Source organism: Propithecus coquereli, unplaced genomic scaffold (genome assembly GCF_000956105.1).
Source record: "Propithecus coquereli isolate 6110/MARCELLA unplaced genomic scaffold, Pcoq_1.0 Scaffold34, whole genome shotgun sequence".
Lineage (NCBI taxonomy): Eukaryota > Metazoa > Chordata > Mammalia > Primates > Indriidae > Propithecus > Propithecus coquereli.
The window spans coordinates 7,345,344-7,358,312 of record NW_012149063.1 but is presented as its reverse complement, the minus strand read 5'-3'; the positions used below and the strand labels follow the sequence as shown (position 1 = coordinate 7,358,312).

General features: G+C 43.0%; 1 protein-coding gene across 1 annotated transcript in view; it reads left to right on the top strand.

Annotated features, from left to right (window-relative positions):
- The first annotated feature begins 1,216 nt into the window (after nt 1-1,216).
- Nucleotides 1,217-12,969, top strand: part of WIPF1 (WAS/WASL interacting protein family, member 1) — a 97,792-nt gene continuing 86,039 nt past the window's right edge. Inside the window, exon 1 of the mRNA XM_012650802.1 lies at nt 1,217-1,304. The gene's annotated coding sequence lies outside the window, so the exon portion shown is untranslated. The remainder of the gene's footprint in view (nt 1,305-12,969) is intronic.

Sequence of the window (12,969 nt, the reverse complement as noted above, 5' to 3'; positions counted from 1 at the left end):
CAGGACTCGTCTCCTTACTTGGTGTTCTCACATGGAAAGCTTTGTCGGGGAATTATAGGGTAATATTTTCAAGTCTTGGAACTTGTCTACAGTTACCTTTCTAAAAAACAAAAAAATCCCTTTAAAAGCATTTTTTAAAAGGAATTATGCAAATGTTGCCAAACGGAAAGAACTTTGGAGTTTTTGCACTGAGTTAAATTGTACAAATTGTAGAATATTCCCCTTGGTCCAGGATATCATTTTATTCCCACCCACCACTTCCTATATCCACAAATTCTAGTATGTGTGGACCCTCCTGATAGGGGAATTATAAAAGGATAGAGGAAGGCACTGACTACTGGAACAAGCAAACTTGAAATGGCACCCTTGGATTTTTTGCTCTCTCCCAGCCTTCCCCCCATCCCAACCCTGTCCAGGACAGAGGGGGACACATCCGGTCACTCTTCCTGGTGCTCTTCCCAGGCCAGCATCAGAGGCCCCCATGGCCAGGGCTCACATGCATTCAGGAACCCACCACCTTCCTGCAGGAAGACGAGCAGCCTTTTTAGGGGAAACCAAAAGGCTGGCATATTTTGAAAGCTAGCAGGGGAAATGTCTGCCAGTTATTTAGCCCTGGGAGTCTGAGAATTCGATGGTTTTGTTTTCTGAACCAAGAATTAGGGCATACCGTCTGACAGCGTGATGGAATAGACTACATGTGAACTGAAGACAGTCCCCGGAAATTCAGGGCGAGCCGTCATGGTCACTGCAGGATCCGGAAACGTAAACCAAGACATGGGTTGTGCTGCCTTGATGGTGGTGCCCTCCACAGAGGTGCCTGGGGACATCCTGCGTGCAGCGCCATCTTTCTCAGCGGTCTGGAGGGCAGCAGTAGCAGGGGTTGACGTGATGACAGGAGAGCCCCAGGCTGCTGAACCCCAATCCTAGGATGAGCAACCATGGGGTTCAAAACTCTCCGTCTCTCCCTTCCCCCCTCTCTTTCCTTATGGAGTCACAAGTGCCCAGAGCCCAGACATTACTCCCCCTGGCTTATCTCCTCTTTACCTGTGTCCCAGGAACACCCAAAACAAGTTCAGGGACCCCTGCAGGGAGACAGCCATTTCTGTAGACACGGGGTTACCCCTGTGTGAAGCAAACAGCAAAAGATCTTATCACATGCCTCTGACCGGTTAGAGAGGAGAGGCGAGTCAAAGAAGGTGCGGTGAGGAAGTATAATGTCACATGCAACATTTACAGGAAGCTGGCTAGAAGATAGCAGGGGAACTTGAGAACTTGGTCGTTTTCTGCCGATTAAAACAACACAGGTTAGTGCTTTTCCTCCCCTTGAAAAACCTTTCATAGCCACTCGAAAACACCTGATTTTCTTTCCTTGAACTGTCTTTAACTATTTCTGTAACATGAAGAACTTGCTTTGGCTCTGAAAGGAAGAGCCAGCATATAGCTGGTAACCGCACATTGTTAGAGGAACAAACATTGAGCCATTATGGTGAAAATGAAATTCTCAGAATCTCTTGCTTCCTTGTTTAGAACTTCTGTGCCTCTAAAAAACCAAAACTTCAGATGTGTACTAGATAACTTATTTCATGGAATTCAGCTAGGCCTCTTGTCATTTTTACCTATTAGCATAAATCTAAAATGGGACGGATCGGCTTGCATTTGCAGACAGGCGGGGGGTTCAAAGGGTGTTAGAAAATACAGAAATATTATGCGTAAAAACATCCTGCAAGCCTGTATGCAACAGTTCGTTGTTTTTATGTACTTTTCATCTTGTAAAACACATCTTTTGGTTTGTATTTTATGTTAAAATAATTTCTCATGTTGTTACAAATTCTTAAGTTTTCTTTATATTTTCTGCTCTCTTTCTTCCCTTCTTTTCCCCCTTCCTTCTCTTAGTAACGTAAAATGTTAGTAAGGTAGCGGCAGAGGTAGAGGTAGGGGCAGCTTGAATATACTCTGCCTGCACCAGAGTTTAAGAAGCGCCCACAACCTGAACAGGCCATGAGGTTTGCCTGTCACTAGAGCTTTCTGTCCTCAGCCTGCTGCTTCCTGTAGAAAGGAAGATTTGAAGAGTCTACAAAAGAGCCAGAAAGATGATTGGAAATAAAATAGAGGTTGGAAATAAAAGCCCAGAAACATGTAAAGGGACTAAGATTATTCTTCCTATGGCCAATGAGAGACAGTTTAATAAAGAACTTCAAGTCATTCAAAGGCTTTTACACAATGACCTGCTACATTCCGATCTATGTATGAAAAAGGAAAATGTCTCAAATCTGAATTAGGAGAAGGAAGTTACTACATTGTTGAACTGCTGTGCTCCCGAACAGGTTAGCCAAGCTGAGCTTTTACTGGATGTCTTGGAAACATGCTAGATTGCTTCTTTGGCTGTGTTCCTATGTTAATTGAGGCAGATGAGAGGAGACCAGGATTAGGATCTTCCTGTGCCATCTCTTCATTGCAACCTGAAGTGTTCTCTAAAATGTGTCTGTACCAAAAAACAACGAAGGGTTGAGGGGTTAGTGGACTCACGTGTTGTTTATATCCCAATAATACCAAACAACCAGAACAGTGATGAAAGAGAAAAATCATTGTTGATTCCATTCTCAGATTGCCACATTTTTTTCATTTTTTTACCACCATGTTGTGCAAGAAAATGGAGAGGAAGCTGACAGAATAAGGGAAGATTCTAAGCTGGAGAGTTCAGCTCTTGGGGTTTCAGAAACCCTGTGCTAGCTCTGACAGAGGCAGCCCGCATTGTCACTGGGTTAGGGGGATGGAGGGGAGATTGGATTTATTGCTATTTGGAGCCCTTCGCACGAATGCCTGTAGGAGACATGCAAATGGGAACTGCCGTAGTAAGGTCTCTGTACATGGCACGGCCCTCCCGCACCAGGAACGGCTTGCAGCTTAGCAGTGGCGGCTGGACATCCCTTGAAGGAACTCCTCTTTCGGTTTTGTTTTGCTTTTTTAATTGGTCGTAGACCTTTGTTCTCGGGAGTTTTGTATTCTGCTAATCTTCTGCTCATTATAGAAATGGGCTTTTTATTTTGTTAAAATACTTTCCAGATGGACCTGGTGTCTTTTTTGTAAATGTATCCTTCCAAAAGCAGCTGTTTCCAGTTCTTTGGGGGGTACCTTCTCTCCCCAGCCATTTCTCAGCCCCCTTTCCAGCTTTCTATTTTCACTGTTCTCCTTTGTGTTTGAGATGCAAGAAAAGGTTTATAAAGTGTCATCATTATGCAAACACCCCTGATTCCCAGGCCTGGAAGTAGTTGGGGGGGGTGGAAGAGGAGGAGGATGAAGACTTTCAGAAGGTGGCAGATCCTGTTGGGTGGTGGAGAGCACCTGGAGCAGTAATCTTGCTTGCAATTTTTAGGCTGGAATGACTGATAAGTTGAACACTGAGTTCAGTTTGAAGGTCATAGTGAAAAGAGATGAATGGTCACCTTTAATCTGGAGAGAAAATGGGTGAATTTTATGGTGAGGAACAGTACGGGCACATTGCTGAATTCTCTAAATAGGAAGAGGAATGGGGCTGACTTCACAAATCTCTCTTCTCCCCCAGACGCTGACACATAGTAGGCATCTTCTCCCCAGAACCCCAGATAGTTCCAGAGTTGAGACTGCGAGTCAGCATCCGCAGATGCTTGGATGGCCTGGGTTTCAGAGGGATAAAATGGGGATGTATACCAAACATTCGTGCTAGTAGGGAAAAAGAAAATAAAAAATAACACTCTGATAACCTCAGCCTTTACGACTGAACTCATCCTTGGTCATCATTTTAAGTTGGCATGAGCAAATCTGGAGACCCAGCTCTCTGGATTTCTCAGAGAGAAGTTTCTGGGCATGTGTAAGGTGATATTGTTGTCACCATCGCATTGGGAAATACTAGGAACCATAGGGTTTTTTGTTTTTTTTTTTAATTGTGATAAAAGGCACATGGCATAAAATTTACCGTCTTAACCATTAAGTCTACAGTTCAGTGGTGTTAAATGTATTCACATTGTTGTACAACCAACCTCCAGAACTCTTTTCATCTTGCAAAACTGAAACTACACCCATTAAACAACAACTCCCCATTCACTTCCCCCCTAACTCCTGGCAACCACCTTTCTATTCTCTGTCTCTATGAATTTGACTTCTCTAGGTACCTCATATAAGTGGAATTATACAGTATTTGTCTTTCTGTGACTGTTTTATTTCACTTAGCATAATGTCTTTAAGGTTCATCCATGTTGTAGCATGTGTCAGAATTTCCTTCCTTTCTAAGGCCAAATAATATTTTACTGTGTGTATATAGCACACTTTTTTAATCTATTCATCCATTGATGGACGTTTGGGTTGCTTCTGCTTTTTGGGTATTGTCAATAATGCTGTTGTGAACATGGGTTTGCAAGCATCTCTTTGAGAGCTGCATTCAGTTCCTTCGGTGTATACCCAGAAGTGGTATTGCTGGCTCATATGGTAATTCTATGTTTAGCTTCTGAGAATCATCCAGTAATTGTGTCTTCTTCTACTACCCTCCCTCCCCAAACGCAGACTTGAGGATAGCTCACATTGCAGGATCATTACCATTTTCCTTCATGAAGGCTTCAAACAAAATGTTCATGTTTTGCTTCTGGGTAGTAAGGATCCAAAGGGGACTTGGGCTGTTGTCCTAGGAAAATGAGCAAGACCAGCGGAGTTATTCTGGAAGAGTGGCCATGGTAGGTGTTTAGATTATAGATTTTCTGCAAGGAAATGGTAGGAGAGATGTGACAGACAGCTTGACTCAGTGCTGTGTGGTAATTCTTTTGCTGAAGGTGCTGTCTGCTAACTAAAATATTATGAACGCAATGCATGCTCAGTAACAGTACAAGGGGAGGAGTTGTCTGTACGCCTGATGGATTTTTTTACTCTGCCATTTTAATTTCCCTCCATTTCTTCATCAATCAGAAGGTTGGTGCTGTTTAAAGGGAGAAAAAAGTCTCTAAGTGTACCCCCCCCCAAAAAAAACAAGCATAAGATGATGACAAGAACAGTTGCATTTGTTTGTTTATGAAAGGGCACAGGAAGCTTTTCCTGGAAAATAATAAACTAGGAAAACATAAGTCCTTGAAGTAGAACCCTATCATGGTGAAACAAACTGAATTTAGGAGGCACCTATTCCTAGTTTATATGACATCTTGTGCCAGCTTCAGCAGGAAGTATTCATGTGCCACTAGCATTGTAATTTCTCAGTACTAATGAGACGTTACTGCTTTGAGACTGTCTAACTAGCTAGATACTTACCAGAGTGTCTGTTTTGATCTTTTCTGGTGTGAATTAGGCTTCCTTTCTATTTGTGTTCATGCCTAGATTTTTAATGACATATTTTAAGTTAACTCATTGTATTGGTTTGTCATCCTAGTGTGACTTAAAAACAGTCTTTTGTTGTAGTAGGATACGTGTTTGTGTGTGTACACACACACACAAATATATATGTGTGTATACTATATATATAGTATGTATATTATAATGGGGGAAAATCCTTAAGGGCCTATGTCTCCTCAATTAAAAGTCATTAGATAATGCTTCGGAGCCTACAGTTATTTGGAATATGCTGCTAACTTCAGACAAGGAGCTTATACATATACTAAGAGAATCATTTGGAGGGTTTGCTAGTGAACTGCCCTTCTTTCAGTAAGTCACTGCTTTATTGAGTGGTGGTGATTTAGAGCATCTTCTTTGATTTCCAGGCCAGCAGTGGAAAGATTTGGTCTTCCTTAAAGGCTTTAGAGACATGTAGAATGATTCTGACTCCTGAAAACTGTGCGTGGGGCCAGTAGCAGGGCTGCCCAACAGCGCCCTGGCCTGCCGTGCAGAAAGCTGCACAGAGGGCGCTACTTACGGAAGAGAACTGGTGTCACAACTCCGCCTTCTCACTGCAGTGTGACTGCTTAGGAAAGTCCCAATTCTAGAGTCATTTAGCTAAATGAACATTCTTGATAAACTGCCATCAGGCCTCTCCTGTGACCTCTTTCAAAGCAAACAGTGTGTGCCTTCACTATTTCTCGTCTTCCCTCTGCTTTTCCTCTTCTTTCTGCTCCTTATTTTCGCCTCCACCATTCATTCCCATCACCTTCTGAAAACCCAGACCAGAACTTGCCTGTGTGCACAGCATGCTTCCTCCCCTGGCCCTGTCTCTAAGCTTTTTATTCCTCTTCCCCAGAGCATTTAATAACCTTCCCTGAAAAACAGGGACAAATCCAGGCTAATGAGCGTAGTTGCCAGAACAAAAATAAGAGAGGTTTTACATAGGAAAAATAATTTAGAAAATAATGTTGTTATAAGATAGATCCTAATGAATCAGGAAGTGCAAAGAGTTTACTTTTTTTTTTTTTTTTTTTGGAGACATGGTGTCACTATGTTGCCCAGACTAGAGTGCAGTGGCTACTCATAGACACAATCATAGCACACTGCAGCCTTGAACTCCATAAGGAGGTAGCAGTAGAGGAAAGGGAATTGAAAAAGCCAGAGGATAATTTGCTCTAAAAGACAAAAATGTTAGATTATTCAAAAACTAATTTTTTCCTCTACTTCCATGCTAGGAACATCTGGCCTTGGGAAAAGTTTAGGAAAGAGGCTTTCAGATGATGTTGTCATTATTTGAAAATTAAAGAGGTAGGTAAAAAAAAATAGAATCTTGAATTTTTTAGAACTCAAAGGGACCTTAGAGAGCTTTATCCCCTTATTTTTAGATTTGCGCACTAAGGCCCAGAAAGGTTAGGTGGTTTGTCTGTGGTCAGATTAGCTCCTTAGTGATGGCGGTGGGTGTAGAACAAGGCCTCTGACTCCAGCACTGATCACCACATAAGGCAGCAATGTTGAGGAGTCCCAGGGACTTTGGAATCTGAATACAGGTGCCCCTCTGGGATCTACAGAGGCCAAACCTATGCCTAAGTGGAATAGACTAAGAGACTGAGGATTTGAGGAGCTCCCAAAACTCTAGCATAGTGTTAATTCCTGGGAGGCAACACAGCAATAAGGTTGTAATTTTGTAGGTAGAAACCTAACCCATCCTGGAGAAAGTTTGTATGCCATGAACCAGTCCTCACAGAGCAAAGAAGAGGGCAGCCCAGAGAGGAAAGATTTCAGGGGTTGCCCAGGACTGGCCAGGAAAAGAGATCCTAAATTTTATGGACATGAACATGGATTGAGTAGTATGGATGAATATCAGGCTCACCATTGCCTGGAGTAAGCCATCCTCAGAAGACTTAGCCATCCTTAGCACTGATTCCAAGATTCCTGATCCACTTTCTGAATACTAAATCAGCTTCCTGGGTACCATTGTCCAGAAGGGTATATTCTGGACAATGGACATGGTCACTGGAAAGAAATGACATTACTTGTAAATTCTGGTATACTCAGCAGCCTCTCATGAATTTTTAATGTGGGTCAAGCATTCTGAGTCTGATCCCTCTGGCTCCCAGCTAAAAGGTAGGTTTGGGGACCCCTGTGACAATGTTCTGTGCTTGCAGTGATCTACCCCTCCTCAGGACTCTTCAGGATCTGCTCTGTGTCAGTCCTACTTCTTTGCTGCTCCTCTTCAAAATGCCACAAGCATTCTTAAAAGAAGAAAATGAGATATAATATGTGGGTCCTGCTATTACAAATCACAAGGCCCTATTGGGACACAGGATGTTTTTATAGGGTTTTTTCTTTTTGCCTTTTTTGAGGGGAGGGCATTTTTCCCTTCATTTGGAAATATCTATTAAGTAACTTCCATGTCGATCTCATATTCCAATTGGGGGAATGTGAACAAGAAACCTAAAAAATAGTACATGATGTCGCGTATTAGAAAGTTAGAGGGATAAGCGCTGTGGGAAGGGAAGCGCAGCAGGGTAAGGAGGAGCAGAGCACAGCCGTGGGCATGTGGGTGGTGAGGGTGGCTGTCACGGAGAAGAGGGGAGGGAATGGGGAAGGCAAGAGGGTGGTGAGGCAGAGCATGCCTGGGTGCCTTCGAGGAATAGTGGGAGCCATGAGACTTGGGCAGAGCGGATGAGGGGGAGAAAGTTGGAGGCAAGACCCTGGAAGGCCTTGTAGGTGGTGGGGAGTAATTGGAGACTGGTTATTTTGAAGGCAGAGCCAACAAGATTAACGGCTGGATTGAACAATAATAAGCGGAAGGGAGGAGTTAAGGAAGATTCCAAGGTTTGGGGCCTAAGTGAAGGAAGAATGGAAATGCCATCAAACCGAGATGGGGAGGGCTGTAGGTAGAGCAGTTGGTGGTAGAAGGGAGATATTAAGAGTTTAGTTTGGGATATGTTGAGTTTGAAATGTTGGTTAGATAGACATCCACGTGGAGATGTGAAGTGGGCAGTTGGATATAGATGTCTGGATATAGGAGTTAAAATTCTGGAAGAAATTCATCTTTCTTAATGGTCTTAGTGGTTTAATATCACTCTTGAATTCATTTGTAGTTTCCAAAACACCTGTAAAAAACATGGAATGGGGGCTGGGTGTGGTGGCTCATGCCTGCAATCCCAGCACTTTGGGAGGCCAAGGCAGGAGGATTGCTGGAGGCCAGGAGTTTGAGGTTGCAGTGAGCTGTGATGATGACACTGCACTCTAGCTCAGGCTATAGAGTGAGACCCTGTCTCAAAAACAAATTGAAACAAAACGAAAACATGGAATGGGAATCTGTACAGTGATTTACTCATTGAAGACAGAGAATGTTCTTTTGGATAAACAGGAGTGGAAGAGTCAGGATTCGTATCTCAAACCTTATCTTTCACTGCTCAAGGCCCAGTGATTCCATAATTCTTATTTTAAGGAAAAAAACCTTTTTTTAAAAAAATGGGCAAAAGCAATGCCTAAACAAATCAAGCTTTCCTCTGCTTTTATATACGTCAAGGCAATTGAAGGAAATATTGTAAGGCTGTTATAATTTTTATGTGTATGTAGATTTTATATCTTAAATATGATTAGAGTTGCATTTATTGTCATTGAAACAGGTATTATCTAGTTACACAGATTTAATGAATTAATCTATGCTGTTTTCCTGTGGCAAAGATGATACAATCAGCCCTCCATTTCCGTGAGTTCTGCATCCTGGTATTCAATCAACCATGGATGGAAAATATTCAAAAACAATTTTTTAAAAACAACAACACAACAATTAAAAATAATACAAAAACCATTACAGTGTAACTATTTACATAGCATTTTAGATTGTATTGTAAGTAATGTAGAGGAAGTGATTTAAAGTACAATATACAGGAGGATGTGTGTAGATTATACCCAAATACTATGCCATTTTATGTCAGGGACTTGAGCATCCGCCGATTTAGGTATCTACAGGTGTCCTGGAACCATTCCCTCATGGATATCGAGGAACAACTGTATATTATCTTTATTCAAGAGGGAGAACTCTGAGGTCTTATAGGTTGGATCTAAGTCTATGCAAGACTATTAACTTATGTTAGACCTCTAAAGTCACTTTTTTGTCTTTGCTTTTTAGTCAGCTTGTAAGAACAAAAAGCATCTATTTTAAAAATACCTAAGTTAGTACACTAGAATAATGCTGGTGTTTCCCAGCCCAAACTGAGACTAAAAATTTTTGATTTTCAATCTTGCCTTCAGCTTTCAAGAAGGTCATTGATCAAATTCGTCTTTAAATGATCTCTCTAGACCCTCATCCAGTTTGGGAGGTGGGCAGCACTCTGACCCCACTTGCAGAGGTGGAAACTACCTCTGAGAGGCGAAGTGGCGTCACCACTTTCCACGGGGCCAGAGTTCAGACTCGGGTCTGGCTGCATCCAGCCTCCCCAGTCCACTTCCTGGAAGCATGGAGTAAAGTAAAACAAACCAGAGCATCTCTGTAAAATAATGCAGACCAACAGGTAATGCAGAGTGATCTCCTTTGTGATAAACCTAAAACCTGGGGCTCCACTCCAAAATTTCGGGTGATTGCTAACCCAGTCCTTGAAGTGGGCGGGTCTGTGAATAGTCTTTTGTTTGGCCTCTACCCTATACAGTGGTGTGGCTGCCCTGTAGGCTGCAAACATGCCCCTCCATCAAACTCACAAGGGAACACCCGGCCCTCTCTTGCCTGTTGGTGCCAGCCGGCAGCAGCTGTCCCTGGCTGCTCCCAGAAGGCGCCTGGTAACTGGGAGACTGCCAGCCAGTCACCCGAGGAGACCTGAGTGAGGGGTTCTGTGAGCCTTGGAAGTGGTCCAGGACCTGGGGGCTCTGGCTTCAGCTCAGGGTTGAGAAAGGAGAGCTGGGCTCTGTCTCCATGGTGCCAGCATCAGAGCACTGTTGGGCGACCAGGGCAGCTCCCACACCAGTAGCCCTCCATAGGGGCCCTTGGAAGGAGTAGCCCCCTACTCCCCACAATTGGTAATCAGTCTTGTCTGCACTGGTTATTAAATAACAGACTTACTGGTTATTAAGATACTGAGATGCTTCAAAATCAGGGAGTGAATGGTCACCTGAGCGTACCTGCAGGACCCCTAAGACATCTCTCCCGTCATTCAGCAACTAAAGGATTGGTGCCTGGCATAGCATGGGGTGCCCCCGGGCCCCACTCCAGCATCCATGCCTCACTGGTTGTTAAATATTTTGAATATTGTCCCTGTTCTACCAGTAAAATGAAACACGGAAGGCATTTCTGTGAACAGGTGATGACAAATTTTGATGGGGGTCCAGGAGGGCAAAACCGAAACCTATAATTGTGTCCCTAGTTCACTTGTTCTCTGATATGGGCCTGTTGATAGCATCCCAGGCTATTTTTCAGTGTCCGGAAAGAAAATACCTGAAGTGGTTATGACTGGAAAGGTAATAAGCACAGGTCAAGCAGGGACCCTAAACACAATTTGATTCATGTTTTCAGAGGGCCCAGGGTTTAAGAAGATTTGAATTTTGCAGGAAGACCTCTTCCCCTCCACTTACTTTCTACTCCAGTCCTGCCTGCCATGAGGAGAGTGGTGATTACATCTAACCGTGGCTTGTTTGCTCCCAGAGTTCAGTTGGTGACCACCTGCCCAGAGGAGGTGAAAGGTTCATTATGAGCTGAGCTCCACTAATCCTGATTTATTGGTGCCAAACACTTGCCTTTTGCAGCTGTGAGGGAAGTTCTCAAAGTTGATTTATTTCTGAGCTGCACTAGCAGTACCACATGGTTTTAAAAAAAAAGAATCTTTCACAAACACAGTAAATGCCCACAGATGGTGGATTCCAGGGGCATGTGAGGAATCCTTTGCCCATCCACAAAGCACCAGACTGATTTTTAGATGGTGCAAGATATGCTGCGTCATTTAATGCAGGGGGTTTTAACCTAAAGTCTATGAACTGGATGGGACAAATCGTATGTCTTTATTTTCACTAACTTCTAACTGAAATTTTGCATTTCCTTTGATTATGAATGTAGCCAGCAAGTTGAGTTAGTAGCACTTGTAACATCATCACCAATAGAAATCATAGGTATTTTATGTCATTAAGTGGTGGACAACTGATGTCACCCAATGATCTCTACCTTCTGAAATCCATGCCTTGGTATAAATCCCTTCCCCTGAGTATGGGCTGGATTGAATGATTCACTTTTGGCAAATAAAATATGGCAGAGAGGATGGGATGTCATTTCTGAGATTTGGTTATAAAAAGATTGTGGCTTCCAATTTGGGGGCTTTCTCTCACTCCCTTGCTCACTGTGAGGGAAGCCAGCTACCGTATTCTGAGCTGCCCTACAGAGACACCCACCTGGCAAGGAACTGAGGGAGGCCGTTGACCAATAGCCAGAGAGGAACAGAATCCTGCCAACATGTGAGCAAACTTGGAAGCAGATGCTCCCCCAGTCGAACCTTCAGATGGGACAACAGCCCCAACTGACACCTTGATTGCAGTCTCGTAACAGGCCTTGAGTGAGAAGCACCCAGCTACGCTGTGCCCAAATCCCTAACCCACAGAAACTATGATACGGTAAACTAAGCTACTTAGTTCTGGGATAATTTGTTACATAACAATAGAGGAACTAATACATACTACAATTGCAGATATTTTCAAATAGTGTTTATACTCATTACCACTTTGAAATTATAGTAATTACAAGACTGGCCACTACATCTTGTTATTTAATGTGTAAATAAAGAAGCACATATATTAATGTATAACAAATTTGTTTTAAACCATTTTGATACCGTGCATCCCTTGAAATTTTCCAATTCTTATCTCTTAAAGTCTTCAGGCTTTATAGATAATTCTTAATGGTAAATCAACCAATTATGAACAAGAAATATAGCACCTCTTAGGAGGGCGTTATGATAGGTGTTGTAGCTGTCTCTGTTTTGTGATGTTTATAGTTAAAGCTCAAATCCCAAACTTGCCAGCTGTGTAACTTCTGGAAAATTAAAATGAAGATAATAATTTCTTTATAGGTAGGGACGATATCTAAAATGTCCAACAACTGATAGGTGCACGTGTAATCAGCTGGAATGACTGCCAGCCTGAAAACAACCAGGGGAGCAGTGAACATCAAGCCCATGTGCAGGATGGGGGTTCCGGTGAGGTGAGCTGTGTGCACCCCACTGAGCACTTCTGGCACAACCAAGGGATCCGGTAGTGTTACTTCCCTTCCCTGCCTGCAGGACTATTCTCAAAGTTTGATAAGCATACCACTGGTGGTCTGTGAGATGATTTTAGTAGACGTATGGAGAAACGTTTTTTTATTTTAGCCTTTATTATTTATCTCTATTATCTCCTCTTTTATATTTCTTTTCCCTCTCCCTAATTTAGGCCTGCAAACCCTGTGATCTGGACCAAGGCAGATAAGCCTGCCTTCAGCATCTCTACTCCTTTCCCACATCACAATGAGCCTGAAAAAGCACAAATTTGACCATAGCACCACCACTTAAATAGCTTTCATGGGTTCCCCACATCTCCAGGCAAAAGTCCAAGCTTCTGACACTGCCTGACCCCAGACCACTGTTGCAGCCTCACCTCCCACCAGCGCCC